General features: G+C 41.7%; 1 protein-coding gene and 1 long non-coding RNA gene across 15 annotated transcripts in view; one reads left to right on the top strand and one right to left on the bottom strand.

Annotated features, from left to right (window-relative positions):
• Positions 1-884: 884 nt before the first annotated feature.
• LOC112979514 (uncharacterized) lies at positions 885-11235 on the bottom strand. Its single transcript, XR_003258188.2, has 3 exons — positions 10555-11235; positions 9759-9878; positions 885-9266 (listed from the first exon to the last, which is right to left on the bottom strand). It is a non-coding gene; the product is annotated as an uncharacterized LOC112979514 (long non-coding RNA).
• Positions 11236-11281: 46 nt separating this feature from the next.
• The window catches only part of ATP10D (ATPase phospholipid transporting 10D (putative)), a 57837-nt gene continuing 49370 nt past the window's right edge, over positions 11282-19748 (top strand). For 5 of the 14 annotated variants that reach the window (XR_010389080.1, XR_010389079.1, XR_010389078.1 and 2 more), the window contains exon 1: positions 18212-18659. The gene's annotated coding sequence lies outside the window, so the exon portion shown is untranslated. Of the gene's footprint in view, positions 11386-17993; positions 18160-18206; positions 18660-19500; positions 19558-19748 lie in introns of those variants that run through there. The other 9 variants (XM_064511188.1, XM_064511192.1, XM_064511190.1 and 6 more) reach the window with 9 other exon arrangements.

The following is a 19748-nucleotide window of genomic DNA, read 5'->3' as shown; positions in this document are numbered from 1 at the left end:
CACATTGATGCTGACTCAGAGGGATTTGCTTGCTTTCACAGATAACCCACAAGCTAAAATGGAGTAATTTAACCTATTTTAAAATGAATTCTTTTGCAGTCCTTGTTTTGGAGGAATGGCAATAATTAAAAAGCTGAAAAATATTTTAATAATCAAAGGCTCTTAATATTATAGTAGCATAAAAGTGTTTTACAGTGCTCTAAGTATGTCCAGTTGGGGGGAGGACCTGAACATCAGTTAAACTGTGTCCCATAAGGAACTCCTCAAATGGCGTGTCAACAGAAACAGATAACTATTTTACCAACACAGAGGTGCCAGTAAGGCTTTTTAAATGCAGAGGAAGCATGAGGCTGCAGTTCAGGTCAAGCTGAGCTAAATGTAGGTTGCTATGAAAAAGGTCCCACTGCTCCCCTCACCTGTTTCCAGCCCTACTTCCATTTCCCCCTCCCTTGTGTCAGCATTAGTGTGCCTGTGGCTGACATGGCTGAAAAATCATAGTTATTGATTTTTTTCCCCCAGGTTAGATTTCAGCCAGACTGGATCAGAGCACCACTTCTGACAGAAGAAAATTAGCAGGAACTTGTGTCTAGGGCTGAGGGAGGAGACCACACTGCCCCTTCTGGCAGCCCACACTTAGATCAGCTGAAATTGGTCCTGAAACTGTAGTTTAAGACTTGAATAGCAATCAGTGAACCACTTGGATTATTCAACGAGGACTCTAGAAAGCTTTTGTAGAAGCTTATATATAAACATGCTCTTTTATACTAGTGAGATGCTACAGCCAAAGAAGATTTAAAATAATGTACCTTTATTCAAGTCTTACAATCAGACCAACGAGTCAAGTTCATAGTAAGTGAAGCTGGATAAACAACAGGACGCTGATGTGCAGAACATTCTTTATTAGCTATTTGTTCTTTACAGTCTATCATCTACAGTGTTATCTTTATTTTTCAACAGCTGAAATGTCTGCAGGCTTATTGTATTTAGCATTCAGTCAAATATACTCTGGGGATGACTTATACTCCTGAGATGATAGTCACATCATTTCTCTCCTGAATAAGAAATCAGCTTCTTACATAATTTCACTTCTAACATTTTAGCACATAAAACCATGAAAAATTTGGGGTTTCCCTCCCAGTTCTGAACCCTAATCTGTGGCACACACCTGTATCTACTCTGTATAAAGAGTGTGTACATCACACATACCAGATAAATAATACAGTTTCAGAAGCATACATTATTAATTTTTATGATCAGCTCACAGCTTTCTTGGTGTGTAGACAGAAAACATATAATCAAATGCACTGAATGATTATAGAGTAGAATTGATATAATCATTACAAGAAGGTAAGAGACACCATAGCCTAGTGTGTATATGTTGTACTGAGATGTGAAAGTCCTGGGTTTGCGTCCAGCCTATATCATTAATATGGTTTTGACTTTCAGTGAGTCAAGTGACTCGCTTCCCTCTGCCTCAGTTTCTGTGAAAGGACACAGATACTGGCAGGAACAAATACAAATACTTTGCAACCTACAGATGTAAAGTGCTATATAAGACCCATGTAATTTTTTACTGTTCTTTCAGAAAACATTCAATTATTTCCAGGGGAAAAGAAAATCTTGCTGCTATGGACCTGTCCCGCTTTGCTGTGTGCACTGTTTCTGTTTTTATGGCCACAGTGCATTTTTTTTGGCCTTTGACCATGTTCTGATGCCTGTTGCTCTTGGTCTATCTATAAAACATCCGGCAATAGCAATGAATTGTATAGTCCTCTTTACAAATCAATCCATTAGAGCCCTTAATAATGAAGGACAGACTGCCAAGATGGCAGAGGGCTTTTCATGAACACAGGTAAACAGTTATATCTTGCCTTCAGTTTCTTGGTCTTCTTGGCTATTCATGCCATCATTTCATTTTTTTCCTAAATCCCCTTTATTTGACAAAATCACAATTTTTATTCTTCATTGAAATTATCACGGTATGCTTTCCGAAAGCTTTGACTCTTGAGGATTCATTAGTCACACATACCTCTTCAAAACTGCATCCTATCAGGAAGGAGGTAGGTATACCTCCCTCTGTCAAATCTATGGTTATACAACCTATCTCATGGGTACAAGGGCTCTGTATTATTCAAGGACACAGCCCATGTTCTTATCTCTATACTTATCTCTATATTGTCTAACTTTTTCCAGTAGAGTGATGTAACAAGAGGGGATTTCTTAACTGTTGTTTTCAGTTCTCACTCTGGAATTTCAAAATCCTCTTGTTTTCTGTAGCAGTTCTTCAATCCTTTCAATAGATTGCACTTAAGAGCTAGCAATAGCTGTGAGGGACACTTTTGTTGTTCAACATCATCTTAGAGACACACAATTTATATACTGAACTCCGTGTCACCTTTTACAGACAAGAACTTTCTAAACAGGTCATTCAAAACAGCTCTGCTGCATTACAAGATTTTCAGAGAGGAACTGCTATTGCAGGATACTCTCTGAGTGCACTTCAAAGTACCAGATGGGAAAAGTCTTGCAGATACTTTTCTAAATCAAGAGAGTTAACATCATGAGATTTTTAAATATCCATACTGGGTTCATCTTGATACCTGCCCTGCTGAGGCAGTGCAAGGGCCAGCAGCTGGTTTGACACACAGTATTCTGTGGGACAGAGGAGGAGGAGGAGTAGCTTAGACCAGAAAAGCAACCTACTGTAGGCTGGGGAGCCCACAGATGGCTTGAGCCATAAACCTGTAACTAACATAGCAGATGACATAAAGCACTAACTAAACTGTGCCATGCCTTAAAAGAAGCCACTTAAGAGCAGCTGCCATTATGTGATGCAAGTCTCCTTAGGCAAAACTGAAGGACATAAAGAAAGCTGAGAAAAATGTCCTTGGAAACATTTTTTAAAAATGAATGGTGGAGCTGAAACAGGAAAAGCAACCCCTGAGGTAAGTGGTGGCACTACCAGCATCAAAGAACCAAAAAATATTGTAAAATATGACCAGAGCAAAGACCCCATGAGTGCTTTGGACTTGGAAACACCTGAACTTAAAAGAGCTGCTTCTGCTGGGTGCCCTGGAGTATTCTGCCTCCAGAGTCTTGGCACACCTGACCACTGCTGGTGAGATCTTGTTAATGGGGAATGCACATCGCCACTTAATTTTGTGCCTTTGTATACATATACAGTAAGGACTGTCTGTTGGAGCAGACAGACTGTCCTTGTATTGCTTGCTATGATTTAGCACTTTGACAGTGCTGAAAGCTCACAACTCAAGACAAACCAGAGTGAGTAACTGGGGCCGGATGCTCACAAGCCCCACTGGTCACCATCTTATAAGGAAAAATCTACTGTTTCCATTTTTATCATTCTACATCCCTCTTTCCCTATATAAGAGTTCTAAGTGAACAGAATAACAGGTACGTGTCAGGACTCGAATTTTGCTCGCCACGGTGCAGGTCTAATGACTGTGATGGCTGGAATGCAAAGTGACGACAACAACAACCGAAAATTAACAATCACTTTTAGGACAGAAGCAGTAAATACATAAGCCAAATCTTCCTCTCCTTCTCCAAGCCTAATCCTAAAGTTTTAATGTTAATAATGAATGTTAACAATGTGTTGGTGCTTTTCAAAATGGTTTCTTTGGACATAAGATAAAAGAAAATGCCCTGTAGGTAGATTGTGATGACTCTTAGTACTATTAGCAAACAGCAATTAGTAGACACTGGAATATGCTGCATAACGAGTTGCACCAACGCTTCATAATAGCAGCAGAGGGAAAGTATTCCTAAAATAATAAACACAGCACTAGGTACATCTCACATCATCTTTCAAGGAATTCATGGACTATATTTATTATATACCTCAGATTTGAGAGCTACTACGATAGCTACTATATGTTCTATTTTTATCACATAATATTTTAAGTTAATGAAATAGAGGGTAATTTTACCAGGCTAAGTAAAAGCACAGTTTGTAGATATAGCTACATCCATGCTAAGAGTGTTTTTGCCAGTACATCATCACAGTGCTCTTTTACCAGTAAATCCCTTCCAGTGTAAATACTGCCAGCTTGCTCCCAAGACAAATGACCGACAGATTTAAGGCTTCCTCAGGCTTGTCAGTCTGTGTCCAGTTTGGCAGCACAGCATGCTGGCTGGAGAATTCTTTGGAGTATCCAAATAATATCTGAGGGGACACACTTCCATGTCTGACTCCTACTTTTGCTCTTTCTTCTTCTATGGGAAATAACAACTGAATACATTTCACTGAAGAAATTCCTAGACTCCTATCAAACAAAAATCCTGGGTACCCACGCCTGTACTAAACCTCAGGAAAGTGGAATCAGTTAGTACACTTTACACATATAACTGTTTTCTTGAGGGATATTCAACATCTGTTCCCTTTTTATTTTATTCTAAGACAGTCTGTGTGACTAACATATTTAGCATAGAACTAAGATAAAGAAAAAACTTCAGCTCTGCCACTATATTGTTTCCTAGCCATGGACAACCCACTTATCTTTGTACATCTGAGTTTCGCCACCTGCAAAATTAAGATAGTAATATCTGACTGTTCCTACAGGTGTTGTAGGAATCCATTAAGCTTGTGGCTTTACATCATCATATTTATTAACTTTAATTGATATCTGACAAGAACCAGCAGTTCCTCTGTGTTTTGGGAAAAGTATGACCTGGCAGCAAGCCAGGTATGTGTCCAGAATGGTAGAAATTCTTTTTTTTTTTTTTTTTTAGGAAACACATGGCAATATGACATCCAGCAGGGCACATGTAATGTTCATTGATAATACAGAAAAATATATTTTAGAGGAAAAAAAGGCCAGAAAAAAAATTATTTGAAAGGGCATTGACATCCTCTCACAAGTCTAGTAAATAGTACTAATTAGAGAAGTAGCTTTTGGCAAACAGTCATTAAAATTTGTTAAGAGACAATTTCCTTTTAGTTAGCAACTTTTCAAACTGTGCTAACTAGAGCACTGGTGCTGCAGTTTTTGTTATGACCTGCATGACCCAGAGTCCTGTGACAAGTTGAGCTTTGAATTATATTACTGCAATTCCCCTTTTTTCTTCAGCATGAGAGTTAAAAAGCCTAGCTGTTAGCCTCTACTGTCAGAGATACAAAAACAAGAGAGACACACTGCATTCTTTTTTTCAACAGCAGAGGTAATTTTCCCATGGTTTAATCATTTATGATGAAGAGAGTCATGCCAATAAAACCATTGTATCTCAGCTTGCCTATGTATCATCTCTCTTTCTAGTTACAAAAAAATGTTCTTGATTTACCTAAAAGCATTACTAATCAGCTAAAAAGTGCAAAATACCTCTGGCTCATGCACAAGGACAAGGACAAGACTTTCATAAAGTACGAAAAAGCATGTATTTATAAATAGGGTCTCTGTAGTGAAAAAATAAATCTCGTTATGTAGGTGACGTTTGCTTCAACCAATATTTTACTCACACCAGATTTACACTGGTTTAATGCTATTGTACCAGAAGACATGCTCTTGATTTTCAGTGAAACAACTGAGATTAGATTTGCTGGGTTTTAGAGTTATTGTGCAGGGAATTCAGAAGTTGGAAATCACTTAAGCTCCATTGTATTCTTTGACAGAGTAGTTTGAAGGAAGAGCTCACCAGGTAATTTCTCCTGCTGGACAGTGAAGATATGGTCTACTCTTTCTTCTACAAGCTACCATAAAGAGCCACACTTTAATGTAGTAAGAAGTTCTGCTTTCACAGTTTGGAGAGTATTTCACGAAAAATCTTGAGTGACTCAAAAGAGAAAATTTAAATCATCTTAATTGTACTAATTTTCCTTAACTAGTTCCCCTATCTGTAGGAGGAAAATAAGCAGAAAATATAAATTGTTCACTAGAATGCAGGATATGTTTTTTCCATATGTTAACTACAATGCACTATATGACATAAAATCCTAGGAAAGAGAAGTTGTTCTAATATTGCCACGTATACTACTTATTAAAAGTGAGCTTCCTTCCAAGCTGAACATGACCTACTAATGTCTGTGAAAGCACAAACCTTTCTTGTCTTTAGTAAAGCCATGGCTTTTCATTAATTAATCGCAGATCTGTGACTCACTGGGCTACCCAAGTATTATGGATTAGGCATGAGCATGTGGTAGTATTTTTGCCAAGTTAGCTAAACCCATGCTTGTGCTTTATGTTGGCCCTGTAGTGACTGATGGAGAATTAAGGTTATTCCATGGCCCAGATAAAATCAGCAAGTCAAATAACTTACAAGAGTATATAGCCTATGCATACAATGAAAAGGAAGACACATAATTACTCTCAGTTTGCGTATCAAAGGTGTTCCAATGCACAATAACAAAGCTAATAACAAGCTTACAGCTGTAGATAAGATAAGGCTGAAGATTAGCCATGGGAAATTGCCACACCCCAGTACATATAAAAAGAAGGGATACAGCAATCTATCCAAGTGCACCAAAGCCACCTACATTTAATTCCACACAGCTAGTACTACTTTCCAACCCTACACTTTCCCATCAGCCCCAAAGTAGCAACATTAGATGGTGTATTCCCCTATACCTACACTGTTGTGTCTCCTTATTCAATGGGCCCGCGTTAATCCAGCACAGTGGTGAACCTGGACTGTTAGAAATTGGATTATCATGATAGATTACTAACTCAGCTTCTGTATTGTAAAAAGCACTAACTCCAAGATAAAGGGTATGTAGTGACATATGTTCTCTTTTGACTCCTGTTGCATTAGGAGCTGCAGGGAGATATCTCATTTAAAATGCCTTTCTGCCTGTCCTGGTACTTCAGAGCCCCTTGAAAATGAAAGACTTTCAGATTCCCTGCTAAATTCCAGCCTATAGTTACTTCCTACAGAACTGGGAGCAGAACCCAAGCCCCTAAAAAGAAAAAAGTCTCATCATTTTAGTGGCTTTTCAGGATGGAAGTTCCCAACATGCATGATGGCCAAACCACAGTAAGTGCTATCTCAGTAAATGCTACATCAGTGATAACAACTGCTATATCACACTGACCTCCAGAACAGGGATATAACTCAAGTTTCCTGATTTCTGGCATTCTGCAACTTGCTAAACATAATAGAATAAACCACAAACAAAGTGTGAGGACAACAAAAGTGAAAACTGCAGCCAGTTTAAAACTTTTCTGTACAAGCTAAGTCATGCCAATTAAGCTAATATTAACTAAGGCCTGAATGGATTTGTTAAACTGCGTTACACCTTTGGGTAGACACTTCATTCAGAATTCATTTAAGCCTTCACTTATTTTGGCATAATTTGTTCTTATCTTGTTTACTTTAGCAAAACAAAGGTGGAGGGATAAACGCCAGGAAGGAAAAGAATTATTTAAACCATTAAACCAGTGGTCGCTGCTGGCATAAGAGGAAATGGGTATGAGGTTTTGTTTGAAAGCTAGAAGACAATTCTTAGCCCTCACAGCAACCATATTCTGGAACAGTTTTCTAATAGCATAATATGAGTAAAACACCTAATTACTTTAAGATAAATCTCAATCATTTTATGAATAAGATTATATGGCATGCTGGCAATAACAAGGGTCTAGACTCAATTATCCATGAGATGCCTTTCAGGAAAGTTCCCACAATAATATTTACATATCTACCCTACCTCACTACACATTTGCAAGATGTACATACTATGCACAGAATATATCTAGCACTGTAACAATGATACTCATTAAAACAAATGTTAGATCTTTCAAACTGTGCATGTAGTTTCTGAATCACTAGCAAACACTATTTCACATTATGCTGTTTATTCTTCCTTGCTTCAATTTTTTATTTGTAAATGGAAGTAATAATACCTTCTGGTCTTCCAGGGAGCTGTGAGGAAAATTCAGGAATATTTGTAAAATGCTCACTCTAGTGATGAATGCAATTTCCCCACAAGGAAATCAATAAACCCCTACAGATTTAAATGGAGTAAATAAAGGTTATAGCCACACACAGACTAAGACAGATAAATACCAACCTGGAACAGCTGCCTTATTTATTGTGCATCCATCATCCTGTGAACTGAGTCAGACTGAGGTCCTGTGGGGAAACGCATCTCAGGATCTAGTAGTAAGACACTACCTTAGTGCATATGCACAATGGGCAGCTTTAACTTGCGCTGGCAAAACACAGAGTTTCACATATAACGGTAATTAGGACTCTAAATACATTCACTACCTAGCCAATGATCTTGTAAAACATTTATAGAAGAAATAATTCAATACAATTTAAAACAAAAGTTTTACAGTGTAGTCTCCACTAAGGTTTAATTATTTGGGTTTACTGTAGAGCTAAGGAAAAAAAAATTGATCAAATTACTGGATGAAAATGAATTCCCTTTCTGCCTGCCATTTCTGATGAGCATGCCACTGTGACTTCAAAGATATTTAAAGCACAGTGTATATCATTGTATGTCACTATTTATACAGTAAATACAGACCAGATCTCTCAGATGCATCCACTGTCCTGATATTTATGCACCTTGTACTTGCTAAGCCAGTCCATGAGCATCCGCACTGCAGTAATGACAATCATCTATGTCTATAAAGCCAAATCCCCACTGGCACTACTATTTACATGGATTTGGCACTAGAACGTCTGGAGAATCATACCCAGGTTCTTAGCATTTCATTAACTTGAGCTGCTCTGGGAACTGTTTGATGGCATACTGTGACAAACTCCCTTCTTCCTTCCAGGTCTTCATGGGGAAGTGTTTTCAATCTGTCAACACATTTAGTTGACACACTTCCCATGATGTCTGTTCCTCCCTTTTGTGTCCCAGACAGTGCCAACATGAGCACAGCTGGGTGAGGTTTCCGTGCTTGTGCCTGCAGAGTTATTGCAACCACGAACATATAGAGTGTCTGAAAAACACAGAAGACCAGTATGCTCTCCAACTGTGCTGGAGATCTGAATGGCTCTTATGTGCCCATAGTTTGCCCTCTTCATGTAGCAGTTCAGGAATCAATGCAAAGGACACCTGCAGACTGCACTGGAAATAAGAGATTCATCTGTGTGTATGACAATAAATGTTATTCCACACACATAGAAGAGTTATCAGTGAGATTTCTGGACCCAGCGATCTCTGGTGTCCTCATTTGTCTTCTTTGCAGATACTCTTCCATATGATACTTGGGGGAAGACAGTTCAATTATGGTTTAGGGATGATGGATGGTGGCTTTACATGCTTTGGGACCAACACCATTTGTACCACTGTGCAACATCTGCAGAATAGAAGTGAAAACATGTACATGTAATGACTAGTTCAGGTACGTGGAACACCAGTAAAGCCTCTCAGCAACCAACCAGACCTACCTCTCAGAATAGTTCATATACCCTGCTTTGGCAAATCTAATCAAACTGCACAGAGTGCTGCACTAAGGCAGCTATGCTACTTCTGGGAGCCAAGCTAGCTCATGCATAGCTTGGTCAGGTATTTTTGTACCGCGCAGCAGCGCAGGCCTAGTCGAGGTAATCATTATTGCTAGGCAAACAGGGAAATACAAAGATTCCTTTTGCACTCATAAGCTTATAGCATGCGTATGAAAAAACATGAGTGGGGAAATGTGGGACTCTGCATCTGAGTTATTTACACCTCATGTGATTATAAGGGAGGTGGCTACTTTGTTGAAAGCTTTGTGATGTTCTCTTCTTTCTCAAACACCTATGATAACCTGAAAGTTCCAATAAATCTATATGGTAACCAGCAACCCTACCTTGTGTCTTGTGACAGCTCACTCTGTCTTCCCCAGAGATGCATCCTCTTTCCTACAGCACCTGAGCCAGCAAAGGTGGCCAGCAAAGGTGGCCAGCACCTGAGTCAGCAAAGGAAGATCCTGCCAAGGAAACAAAAGAGCACCTTACCTTTCCTGGCCAGAAGAATACACCTGCATAATTTCAAGGCCACAGTTATGAACTTCCTTCATCTAGGTGCATTTCTATTGCCTTTTACATGCAAGCATGGTTTGAAATTCCTGCTAGCTATATGGGCAGTTCAGAGAGCAGACTGCCAGGTGCCAGTCACTGAAACATAACCGAAGTGTTGTCAGTATGTGGTCAGGGAGGCAGAATGGGCTAAAACACAGAAGAACACAGGAAAACCACTCCACACACGTGGCAGGGAGAACACAACCAGCAACCGCTGCTCAGCAAGGCCCTCCTTGATCTCTGAGATTAGGAATTCTATTGGTATTGGAGAAGTACTGGAAACCCGTGTCCATTTCAATATGGACAAAGGGGTTTGCAACTAACTTTGTTTCTCCTTCCTTTTTCAGCAGAAGATGGTCTTAGATCCTGTCACTTCTGTGTAAAAGGCCCTGTAATGGGACAGCATTCAAGAGTAGTCCCCTGGGCAATAAAGGTAGGGTTGGGCTTCAAAAAGTTATTGATGAGAATTAACTCACTGAGATTCCTGATGCCAGTGATAAGCCAGTGATTTGTTTAGATAATTAGGGCAGTTTTTTGATAGCCAGAGGCTTGCTTTTTAGAAAGTAAGAGACCACGTTTGCTTACCTTGATTAGCCCAGTGGTTAGAAACCTTGGTGTTTAGACAGGTCGAGCTGCCTTCAGTGCCAGTCAGTCCTGGCAAAAGACCAAGAGCATCGCTTCCCCGGCAAGCCCTCCAAGGCTCCAGGCTCTATCACAGCAGCTTCCCTGCCACAGCCTCCGCCTGCCCAGAGGTCAAGAAGAAAGGCCTTTAAATGGTAACTGACCTCTGGATCCACAGTGATGCAGCTGTAAAAGGCTGCAGAAGCGGCTCCCTTTATTTTTCACTTTGAAAACTGCTTCTTAGCATGGTCTGTGCTGTGGGGTGGGAGAAAGACCGACGCAGAAACGCTGATGCCGGAGCACTTGCAAGGCAGCGGCAGCGCTCTGCGGCTGTGCGCAGTCCTTAGCTGTGGCTTGTAACTGGTTTTTAAGCAGCTGGGGGAGAGGGGCTTGGCAACACCGAACACTGCTCACGAAGGGGCTGCGGGCGGCCTTGCCTGCGCGGCAGCCAGCTGAGCCTTCTCACCGGTACCGGAGCCCACGGGCCGCGGTGCTGCTTTTCGAGGGCTCCCCGAGCCCGCTGGTGCCCCCGCACCCAGCGGGCTCGGCCTGCGCCCCCGGCTCCCGCTGAGGAGCGGGGAGCCGCGGAAGGGGCCGCGGAGGGAAGCGAAAGGCGGTGGCGGAGGGCGCGGGCCGGGGGAGGGAGGGTGCGGGGCGGGGCGGGGCGGGGCGGGCCGGGCCGAGGCGCCGGAGGGGGCGCGGCGCGGGCGGGCTGGCCGCGGGGGCGGGGAGGCGGCGCGGACGCGGCGGCGGAGCGAGAGCGGCGGCCGTGAGGCGGGATGCGCGGGGCGACGGGTAAGCCCGCCATCCCGCCTCGCTGCACCGGCCGGGCCGGGCCGGGCGTCCTGCGGCGGCGTGCGAGGGCACGCGGTGCCGGGCGCCTGGGCCGCGGGGGCGGTTGGGCCCGTGGTGGCGGTTGGGCCCGTGGCGGGGGCGCGCGCTCGCTCGCCGGGAGCCTCGGAGAGAGCCGCCGCGTTTCGCCGCCGCCGCTCGCGGCCGCGGGGGAGAAGCGAGCCGAGAGCAGCGGAGCGGGGTCGGCAGCGCCCCGCGGCATCAGGGCGCGGCCTGGGGGCGGCGGGGGCCGGGCCGGGGCGGGCAGGGCAGGGCACAGGGGCGGACAGGCGAGGCGGTCTTCCTGCGCCTGCGGTATTTAACGCTGAACCTCGTGTAGACCGTGGTGGGCAGTGGTGGTCTGTGTTGCTTTGTTTTGAAATGTGCCCTGGGCCGTGGGGTCGTCCCTGTTTGTGCTAATCTCATCTGCTGAGCTTCACTGGAAGCGCATCAGAAAAAAGGGTAATTAAAACCTCGACTGCAGAGACAAAGGCCTTTGTGTGGGACATTTTCATAGTTCAGGACAGCGACTGAGGGAAAAGATGTAAGCTTTTACGTGGTGTACAGGAAGCACGGTGTATGGTGAGGAAGTACACCTAGGTCTGTATCAAGTCGCGCTGAAATCCCTGAAGCTTCAGGAAAGTACAATAGGGTGCATGTGTGTGCACAGTGGCACAGAAACGGGCCACAGTAATAATTACTAGGCTTAGAAATGAAAAGATGTTCACAAGGGTGTGAAAGGAAAATCAGAGTTCCTGAAGGGAAATGGTTGTTCTGTCAGAAGAGCAGCTACTGAAGAAGAATATACTTTTCATACTGATGTTACTACTATTTTCATACTAAAATAATACTTAAAAGGTCTTTGCATCTCAACAATGACCACAGTATTGAGAAACCTCTTATTTAAAAAGATAGGTCTTCACATCATCACTGTGAGGTAACAGTGTTGTTATCCATCATCTATGAAAACAGGGATTGCAGCAAAGAGGCACAAAGTAAGTTCCTCAACATCAGGGTGGAAGTCTATGAAAGAGGGACTGGTATTTCATTCGCCTAAAAACTTTGCATGCCCCCCAAAACTGGTGCCAAGCCATTGTTTTAGGCTGAATCTTTACAGTCAGCTTGTGGATAGATACTACTTACAGGAGCAAAAGCTGGGACACACAGACAAGGAGCGCCTTCTTTGTTTATTGCCACTACTGCAGGTGGTCTGGGTTTCAAAGGCTGTATCCCCAGCTGATGTATTTTCCTAATGAAAGTTAGGCCAAAATCAGGACTGAGTACCCTGCTCAAAAGACGCACTGATCTGACGTTGCTGTCCCATCTCCCTGTGCCAACTCTAGTGCTTTTACAGCTGTAAGCTGGATCAGGTATACACCTGGTAATTTTGTTGTTGTTGGGTTAGCAGAAGGCCTTCTGGATCAGGAAATTGAAGCAGCTTTAGCGCAAGTCCAGGCAGTACCAGAACCACTACAAAGGAGGGGACAAAGCCGGGAGCGGGACCTACTCCTTTTAGCATCAGCTATTAGATTGGTTCAGCTGCTCATGGAGCTGCAGGTGTCTTCCACCTTAGTGTCTTAAGTGTTGCTGAAGTTGTTAGCATCAGAATTTGAGCACTGTTAACCCCCTGCATTCTGTTTTGCGCTCCTTTATCTTTTGGCTTCATTTTTAATAGGAGTTTTAAAGCTACACATTTGTAGTTGAGCTGTGAGTTGCTTTAGGACACCACTCTTTTTTAGGTCTGAAATTATCCTCTCAAGAGACATGTTTTACAGTGTTGCAGTAGCTTTGTAGTGTTTAAAGTGGATTCACAGGTTATTCCTGTCAAAAATATCCTCAAGCAGTAGACAAGTTTTATTGTCCCATGAGAAATGTCTGGCTGCATTCCTGGTGTAATAGAAGAGTCAGGATTGTCAGGAAATTCACTGCAGCATTGGAAAATTATGTTTACTGCTGCCGTGAATTCTGCTGAACAGTGTTGTGGCTGACGACTACCTCTATCGCTCCTAGTTGTGGTTTCTGCTTTGACTATAAAAAGCCCTATCTAGCCCATATGAACCCAGGAACCATCAATATATACTGATGTGCTGCTTAATATGTATGTAAAACTGGCTTAACTTCTGCTGTCATGTTAATGAAATAAAAGTATTTTTGTGTGTTCCAAGTATAGAGACAATATACAGCTCCTATCTTGGACATCTAACAGTGGAAATCAGTGTCATGTAATATAATCTGAGGCTAATTTTAGACCTAAATATAACAAACAGTACTGCAGGAGGAGAAGTAAAAAAGTAGTGAGAGATAAGCAAGGAAGGCAGGTATGGAAGCAGTGATATCAAAATGAATGGAACTGACACAAAGGGTTTCATGAGACTGAAACTTGAAGAACCGGAGAGCTCCTTACTGATTCTGATCCTCAGACCTGCCTTTCTGAAGGATCTTAACATTGCAAACCTCAATGTTAAAATGCTAAGGAAGCAGCAAACTGCAAACAGCCAAACCTGATGCACAGCAAGTTTTTTTTAACAGCACTGTCACTTGCAGCTGGACAGTATACAAGGAAGATGCTTTACTGGTAGAACGTAGGAACTGTCCTTATGCACAGCAGCTGTTGCTGAACGTATAACACAAATACACTAAATCAACACAACAGACATGCCCTGAAACTGAACAGCGGTGAAATAATTAGCACTGACAGTTAAGGTGCTGTCAGCAGTAGCATTACCATCCCTTTGAAGTACGTGGGCACATCACAGCTCTTGCAGCTGTTGTTTCAGCTTCTTAAAAATAGGAAGGCTGTATGTAAGCTGCTCGTGTTTAAGATATGCTTTTGGTACATGTGATTGCAGTACGCTTGAGGTAGGTTTAATCAGGTTGGCCAAAAAGCAGGGAAGCTGGACTGCTACAGGCCTTGACATGAGCCAGTAAGTCTGCTGAAGTGCTTGAAGTCCTTCAAGGAAATCTGTACTCTTGTGGCTTCGCTACCGTTAATATCTAGATTTAACTAGCTCACATTAAGCCCACAGCTGTGTCATTGACATCTCTGACTTTCACTGTTGACTGAAAAATCTATTTAAAACCAGGTCTTAATAAATGCAGTCAAATCTAGTATTCATTGAAAGTGAGCTGCAGAGGATTTTTCAGATGTGGAGTGGCGCTCTTTGTAACCATATGTATAAGCCCTCAAGCACTGGAGCTGAAAGCCTCTCTGGATGCCTTGAGAATGGTTAGAGCTCCTGAAGAGCTGTTAATGTGGGTGTCTTCAAAAACAAGAACAGGGCAAGTCACTGGTCAGAGACCTAACTTAGGATTTTGTGAACTCAAGTACAGTTTCTTGCTATAACAGATGCTTCCTGCATATATTTGGATGAGTAACTTTGGTCTCGTCTGCATGACAGAGTTTTGGCACCTTAAAGAAATCAGCCTACTTAAAAAATAGCAGGACTGCCAGTATGGATCCGTTTCCTCCAAAATTGCTTACTGTAGTATGGGAAGCAAAGTAAGCAACTGGTGTAATTATATTCACTGTACAGAGCCTACACAGGAGTGCAAAAGTCACAGCCTTTTGTATCACGTGAACACCAGCATCACTTTTCTAACAATAGCCCAACACCTTAGTCTTACTGTGAAATGAACAGTGTGTTTTTTACACGTATGGAAATATCTGCAGTGATTAAATGCTGCATGACAAGCAGCTTAAATACATTTGTGAGAAAAGGCAGTTCTAAAAGAGTGCAATTTTCTTTTCAAAACCTTTTTCTGAAAGATTTTGTTTTCCAGTTTTGAGAGGCTGACCTGGCCCATGTGATGAGAACAGGGTGTATAGGAGAGAATTTCTGATGGAGCAGGATGCGTATAAAAGGTTTGCACAAACCATAGCTTTCCAGTAGTCATTTGATTTTATTTTGAAACTGTTTGCCTGTAGCTGAAATACCCAATTCAGCTCTGACTTTTAAACCTAAAACTGGGTAGTATATGATGCAGCTGTTTCTGTAGGTACTGAGTATGATTGGCATTCTAAATAACTTCACCCATGTGGAGGAGATTGTTTATACTTTTATGTGCTGCTCCCACACTGTAGCACATTAGTTGGTGCTACTGCATCTACCGTTTACCATTAAATTACCTTGTCAACGACCTTATGTCGGGGCCTTGGCACCTCCTGGGTTTTAATGCCCCCTGCTGATTGTTTTTCAGTTGTGAGGATTTTACGATGACCAGTTTAACACTATCTCACAACCAAGAAAAGTCGCTTGCCGAGGTAGGACATTTCAAAGCCTGCAGGCTTTCAGTGTCCCCCATGCTAAATCTGACTTTGTAGGTAGGACTGTGTGGCAAGATATGCCATAGCCTTGCACTTTTCACAGCCACATCTGCCTTCTGCTCTTAATCTAAGAGTACTTAGCATCCCCTTAATGGACATGTAAATGTCCAACTTGGAAGCAACCACGTATTCCTCTTAGAACTGAAATTTGGATTCCTGCAGGTTGTTGGCTGCTTGCCCCATAAATTGGCAGCACAAGCCTCTTACCCAGATCTGTTTGGCATGTTAGGGTGGCTCTGTGCAGATTTCAGGTTAGCTTGCAGAGGCTTGTTACAACCCTGTGAAATTGTGTGTTACAGAGAAAGTAGCAAACCTTAGGAGGAAAGAGCTGTTTGCTTTTCAGAGTATAAATTAATCTTTAGGCCATGGGTCCTTTAAACTTAGCAGTTATCTAATAGCTTCTGAAATTTCAAAGTTGATTAGAAGGCATTTTTAACATTTAGCCTGTACAGTTTTGACAGTATCCCGAAGTTGTAAGGTAATGACACAAGTGCTAGCGAGCCTGTGCGGTAACACTGGCCAAATAAGAGGTTTAACTGGGACTTTGTGTGAATAAATGCTGATCCACTTGTCCATAGCTTTCTGTGTAGCGTCAGCTCCTTGTGGGTTAGCATTTTTTGTCTTTGGTCACCCCAGAACCTCAGATCGACGGAACATCCTGAAGTATTCCCAGGTAGAGAGTTGAGAAAAGTGCTGTGGGGAAATGCGTTGTCTGAGTCTCTTCACTTTAATGTTCTGTAGAAATTTTTCAGGTAGGATAACGCAATTTTATTGATTGCATTTCTGTTTGCCAAGAATTGGCAACTGGAAACAGACCCAGAGGACGCAAATGGCCTCCTGTACATGGTGTCCAAAGCCTGTACCTGAGTAGGCACAGGATGGAAACAAGCACCATATACATGCATGGGCAAAAGGTCTGGGGAACATTCTTGTTGGAATGTCATTTACTGGGTGTATATACCAAAGAATTTTCTGAAAGAGGAATGAAGGTTATTTTTTTGGAGATCACAGCAGAAGAACGATGTAGTCAGGAGAAGGGAGGAAGTGGTCAAGAGAAGCCGGGGTAAATGGTAGGGCACTTCGTATGACATGCAAGCAACGTGATAGCGAGGTACAGTTCCAAAGGACTACAGATACTGACTAAATTATCTAGGTAGTCTCCAGAAAAGAATCTGGTACAGGTGAGGTCAGTGATTTGCCAGAGGCTGCACGATAATATAACTGGAACTCAGGAATTCCTGGTCTCAGCTCAGTCTCCCTGCAGGAAAGCTCGGAGCGAAGGCTTGCAAGCAGATGTGAAGCTGAAACTTCACAGAACTGGAAGTTGAAAAAGTTTACATGAAGCAGAGGAAGACCAGTGGTGGGAGAAGAGAAGCAAATTTTTGCCATGAGATGTACATACAAGAGAGTGTTTTAGCTTCTTTGAGGATATGCAGCATTTAAAAAAACAGGATTTCACAGCAGTCCCACCAGGGGAGAGTTGTTAATTCTTTTTATAGTGATGTAGGATGGTCAGACATGGATACTGTATAGTGTTCATCTGTCCAATGGTAAAAATGACACTGATGCGCGTCGCTTTTACGAGGATTTTACAAAGAGCTATTGCATGCTAACTATATCTAGTCTTTCCAGTTTTCCATTAGGATATCTCGAAGTGCTTTATACGCAGAAGTAATAAGTACATGAGGGAACTGAGGTAGAGAGAAAGCAAATATGTCCAATGTCAGACAGTTCCCTTCTGTATTTCATCATAATCATGTGACATTAGTGCACTTGCTGCAAAAATTTGCCTTTTTGGCATGTAAGACATACAAGGAATAGCTCTAAATAAGTGTAGTTATTTAGCAATGTTGGGTAGTGCTTTCTGACCGCACAGTGTGAAAGTGAGAGCAGAACCTAGCTTATGTGGCATTTCCTGATCATTTAGGCTTCCTGTTTTCAAGTACATGAACATTTTTCTATGGATATTTTTAAACATACGCTTAGTCCATTTTTTTAATGCTGCTTCAGAGTTAAGCTCTCTCTCTCACACATCTTTAAAAGTAACTCACTGTCTTTTTGTGGGTCTTTAGCCAGTGTTCAAAGAAACATCTGCCTTTTTACATTACTGCTTCAAATTCAGGTTGGGCTGGAGAGCTCAACAGTGTACAACGAAAAATGACATCACAGGTTAAGAGATACAAATAATGTTTTAAGAGAAGGGATTTCTTAGGAAAACTTCAAAACTTTGCTTTTGTTTGATCTGCAGCAACTTCATCCTTCTCAATATCTAGCATGAAGTTGAGGAATCTCCTTCTCACCTCCTTCTAACTAAGGCACTCTTTACTTTGTGTTCCCACTTCAATGAAGAAGAAGAAGAAAAACAATCAAAAGAGGGAAGAAATGCAAAAGAGATTTCTGAAGTTCGAAACCTTGTAAGTCCTACTTTAAAATGGAAATGCAAATGATTAAAAAAAAATCATTTGTAAAAGCAGTTCAGTCAAATCCCAGTGAGTCAGAGTGTATTGTGAAAGAGTACCAGATCCAGATTTTTTTTTTCCACTAGATTTATTATCCTGTTCTCCTTTTTGACCGCAGAGGGTTACTTATTTCCTCTCACAGTGTTTCCAGTGTGGCCTGGTGGTGGTGGTGCTTTAGTTATCTCTTGCGCACATAATCACCTTAGGAGTTTCCTTAAAAGTTATTACAATAAAATGCTGGAGCTACTGGCCGAAATACGTACGGCGTGCAGCTGAGTCTGAGGTTTCTTGTTCAGAAGGAATCCTCTTTAAGCTCTGCCTCTCTGAAAGAGGAAGAGGAAGGGTGGGGCGGCGCTTTTGGAGCTGTGTCAGGAGTCAGGATGCGTGTGCAGTGGGGTGACTACTCTTCAGCAACGCTGCATGTGTGGGTTAAACCTTTGGCTCCTGATCCAGTGGTAAGAAATTCTGTCTTAACATGCTATCGCTTTAAAATATCCAGTACTTTTTTTTTCTTTTTTAAGCAAAGATCACCATGTATGTATCGAAGTATGACATGCTACAAAAGCTGGTAAATTATGGAAGCCAGAAAGAGTTAACTACCTGAGTTTGGAGGTTTTGAAATTTGTCAGGTTCTCTCTTTCGTTTTTCCCCATTCTCAACTCTTCCCATCTTTACTTGCATGTTACTGGTAACATTATTCTTAAACGTTTAAAGGTGCTTTAGTTGCGTAGAGTATTTTGCCTGTATAATTTTAATTGAGTAAATATGATCTGCCATATAAACCCTTTGAATTCTCATTAGCCCTGGCAGTTTACTTTGAGAGTGAGTTTCTTTGCTTTTGCTTCTTCCTCTGTTCTCATAAATCACCTGTATCAGATGCTTATGTTTGATGGGCTTATGAAAACCAACCTGATTGTCTCTAACAAAGCCACAGCTCCAAATCTGATCCTGGAAGTATATAACTTGGAAGTTTTTACTGGACTTGAAATAATTATTGGTTACACATAATGGTTTATTATAATCAAAGACTTTACATGCAGATATTCTCTTTACATTTTAACCTAGGAGTAATTACAGATCTGGGAGAATTTTGTCCCTTTCACCGGGAAGGGAATAGGACTATTTTTTTTCCTCAGTATTTCTTGTAAAGTCATGTGATTTCTTAAATGTTTGTTTTGTTACTAACCCCTCCAAATTTTCCCTTCCTTCTACATCTGAAAGAATTAATTAGAAAAGAGAATGAAGTGAATGAAAAGATTATGAATGGGAAAGCAAATGGCTTTTTTTTCCTTGTAGGAAGAATAAAATCTTTTGAAAGACAGTTGATCATGAAGCAAGTCAGTTAAGAAAAAGGTACTTTAAAAATCATATTTGCAAAACATTTTAGTAACTATCAAGCATCTTAGTATTAATTGTCCGTTCAGATCTCTTGTTAGCTCTTTGCAAATTAAGGAGATGTTGGGAGCGACTGAATGAATTCTCCTGAAGGAATTCTTGTAAATCTGCTATATTGAAAGGCTATTAAAAATTTTTTTCATAACTTT

The sequence above is a fragment of the Dromaius novaehollandiae genome, chromosome 4 (genome assembly GCF_036370855.1).
Source record: "Dromaius novaehollandiae isolate bDroNov1 chromosome 4, bDroNov1.hap1, whole genome shotgun sequence".
NCBI classification, from domain to species: domain Eukaryota; kingdom Metazoa; phylum Chordata; class Aves; order Casuariiformes; family Dromaiidae; genus Dromaius; species Dromaius novaehollandiae.
This window is presented reverse-complemented; position numbering and strand designations above follow the sequence as displayed.